Raw genomic sequence first — 3,643 nt, 5'->3', positions numbered from 1 at the left:
ACCATTTCATTTCTTCTTCTAAAAGGGCATCACCATACACTTTCCGACGCAGTATTCGATCTGCAACGTTTTTAGAATAGTCTCCTCATCTGTCCAAGTTCTTCTGAAGCATCACTTCTACTTGAACACTACCTCCCTCTCCACTTATCTTCGTATAGTCTGCAAGCATTGCAACAAAGTCATCAATTCCATCATTCAAAGTATTGATATATAACGTAAAAATATTCGGTCCCAACACAGACCTCATGGAATACCGTAAGTCACCGGCAGCAAACCAGAAAAGTTTCCCTATATTTCCACTCTTTGCCTCCTACCAATCACCTGCTGCTTTATCGATGCATGGAAGCCTTTGATGCAAAAATGACAATAGTTAGCTCATTACTTATCCACTCTATCTCATTGCTTTATGCCAAAATGCCAGGTCATTCTGTCTTTTGTTGCTTTACAATAAACTCTGTGCCACATTTTCTGACAACGGAATGTTGATTAGTGTTTCATTGTGTCCTGAATGCAGAGTCACAACGTTATATAGCATGGAAACAACCCCTTCGGTTCAGCTGCTCCATTTCGACCGACGTGCGAATTTAACCTGATACCATATGCTTATATTTGGCGCACTTCTCTTTATAACCTCTGTCTCCATGTATTTATCCAAATGTATTTAAATGATGTGACTATATACACCTCATCCACTTCATCTGGCAGCTCGTTCCGTTTTCGCTCCACACTTTGAATAACGAAGTTGACACTCATGCACCTACGTACTTTCTCCTCTCACATGAAACCATTGCCATCTAGTGGTTGACATGTCTTCATCAACGGGGGCTGATTGGTTTAGATTCTGCCACTGATTTAGATTCTGCCTCTGCCCTTCCCATTGGTTGGATGCTTAGTGCCCAGTTTGAAATAATCTGTGTGTAAAATAGCACTGCAGGAGATTTGCTCTCTCTCACTTTGTCCCTGGAACCATTGGGAAGATATTCTCCGCACACTCATATCTAAGTGTCTCTTTCCTGAAGATGTAGCTTGTGGGGGAGGGGGAACAAATATGTCTTCGAATTTTCTAGTGGTTGTAAAGAAATAAATATTTTACATATTCATGGTCAGTATTCCTGTCTCGCTTTTCAAACGCGTGAACCCGCTTCAACTTTGCATGTGACGCTGCCAATAGCATATTTTGTTGTTTGACCAGAAAATGCATTTCTTTACGAGGTTACTTTGAATAAATCCGGAAAAGGTAGGGGCATTAGAGATGTCGAGTCTCGAGTTGGATGGAAAATACTGATGGCATTGGGAGTCTCGCTAACCTATTGTTGGTAACTCCATGCTGGTAGATTGGTTAGACCAGGGGTGTCAAACTCAAATACACAGTGGGCCAAAATAAAAAAAATCGGTACAAGTCGAGGGCCGGACTGGTTCAGCGTTTATTGCAAAACTTATTGAAATGAATTTATTACACATATTAACCTGGAACTAACAAAGCTTAGGTTATTGCCTGCAAAAACAAAATTGAACATTAAATAAATAAAAAATCAGTTGCATTTATTTCTTATGGCTTTATCTGCAGCTTTTCCGGAGTAATTTCTAATGAAAACATTTTTCCACAGGCCAACACTCTGTGATTCACACTAGTCTAAGCTAGATACTTGGCATCTCATCTTGGATACAAGTTCATCAATGTTTGGAGTCAGGCTCTAAGCTGAGGAAATCCTCAGAATTGAGTGAAGGTGTTCATCAGAAAGACGACTCCTGTGTGATGTTTTGTTTATCTTCATCAAAGCGAACAGTTGTTCACACAGATACGTGCTGCCAAACATAGAGAGCATTTGAGCAGCTTGGGTACGCAGCTGGGGCATTGTGTCGGGAATGAAACGTAGAAACTGTGCAGCGCCCACCGAGTCATACTTTGCCTTGAGTGTGTCACTACATTGGAGTTCAATCAGCTCCATTTGTATGTTGGTTGGTGCTCTTTCCACGTCAGCTGCAAATGGATTACTGAGCAGTTCAAACCTGCTTTTTTGGGCTTAAAAGTCGGCAAATCGCCGTGTGAAGTCGGCACCAAGTATGTTAAGTTTTTCAGCAAACTTTGCACGTGGGAACACTGCGGTAGAAACCTGCTCTTTCATAGTTTGGCAACACGGAAAATGGCTCAAGTTTTCTTGCTGCATCTGCGTCTCCCACAGGCGCAGCTTGGTTTTAAAAGCCCTCACTGCAGCGTACATGTCTGTGATCACACGACCCCGCCCCTGAAGCTGCAGGTTGAACGCATTGAGATGGCTCGTGATGTCACACAGAAACGCCATTTCACAAAGCAACTTTTTATCCCGGTGCTCTGTTGTGTCTTTCCCTTTGCTTTCCATGAACTGACAGATTTCCTCACGCAACTCGAAACATCTTTTCAGCACTTTTCCTTGGCTTAACCATCGCACCTCTGTGTGATAGGGCAAATCATTATATTCTGAACCCAACTCCTCCAGAAACGTCTTGAACTCGCGGTGATTCAAACCTTTGGCTCTTATGAAGTTAACTGCTCGTGTTATGGTGCTCATTATATGTTCCATTTTCAAGGCTTTGCCACACAACGATTCCTGGTGTATGATGCAGTGATAAGCTGTCAGCTCACCTGCGCCGTTTTCCTCCCGCATCTTCTCCCGATCCTGCCCACCAATCCACTCTTTTCACCGCACATCGCGGGCGCTCCATCTGTCGTCAGTCCCACAAGTTTATCCCAAGGCAGCCTCATTATATTTACACATCTGGATACCTCTTCAAAGAGATCTTTTCCAGTAGTTGTGCCATGCATTGATCTTAATCCCAAAAGTTCCTCTGTTACGCACAGACTTGAGTCCACTCCACGAATGAAAATTGACAATTGGGCAGTATCAGAAGTGTCCCTGCTCTCATCCACAGCAAGGGAATATGCGATGAAATCTCTTCCCTTCCCCACCAGCTGTTGTTGTAGATTGGTGGCAAGCTCACGTACACGGTCAGCAACGGTGTTTCTGCTCAGGCTCACATTTGAAAATGCTTGCCTTTTATCTGGGCACACGACGTCGCAAACCTTCATCATGCAGTTTTTAACAAATTCTCCCTCGGTAAAGGGCCGGGCTAATTTAGCGATCTCTGCTGCCACAATAAAACTAGCGTTTACAGCAGCCTCACTTTGTGTTTTGGCTTTTGTGAACATAGCCTGCTGTGACGCCAGACTTCTTTTTCAACTCTTCTACCTTCTGGAGCTTCCGTTTCTTGTCCGGATGCTTGTATTTGTCGTGGTGTTTCGTTTCATAGTGTCGTCTTACGTTATATTATTTCATTACAGCCACACCGTCTCCGCACACAAGACAAACAGGTTTGCCCTTTACATCTGCGAACATATACTCTGCCTCGCACCTGCCTTGAAAACCCCTGTTTTCAAAGTCCATCTTTCGTTCAGCCATTTTTGGGGTGAGGGATGGCTGAAAGTTGACCACACGTGACTAGCGCCATAAGGATGCTGATGAGAGAGTAAGGCAAGCGCGAGCAAAGCACTGACAGTGCATTGTGGGATTTGTAGTATTAGTGGGGCATGCAATATACCGGCGGGCCAGCTCTAATAGAAAAAAAATATTCATTAATGATATTCAGGAAATAAACCAGGGAAACC

General features: G+C 43.5%; 1 pseudogene; it reads right to left on the bottom strand.

Moving 5' to 3' along the window:
* Positions 1-1,628: 1,628 nt before the first annotated feature.
* On the bottom strand, positions 1,629-3,437 carry LOC140725986 (general transcription factor II-I repeat domain-containing protein 2-like; annotated as a pseudogene).
* Positions 3,438-3,643: the final 206 nt, after the last annotated feature.

This window comes from Hemitrygon akajei, chromosome 1, assembly GCF_048418815.1.
Source record: "Hemitrygon akajei chromosome 1, sHemAka1.3, whole genome shotgun sequence".
Lineage (NCBI taxonomy): Eukaryota > Metazoa > Chordata > Chondrichthyes > Myliobatiformes > Dasyatidae > Hemitrygon > Hemitrygon akajei.
The sequence above is the reverse complement of the archived record's forward strand: the minus strand, read 5'-3'. Positions and strand labels throughout refer to the sequence as shown.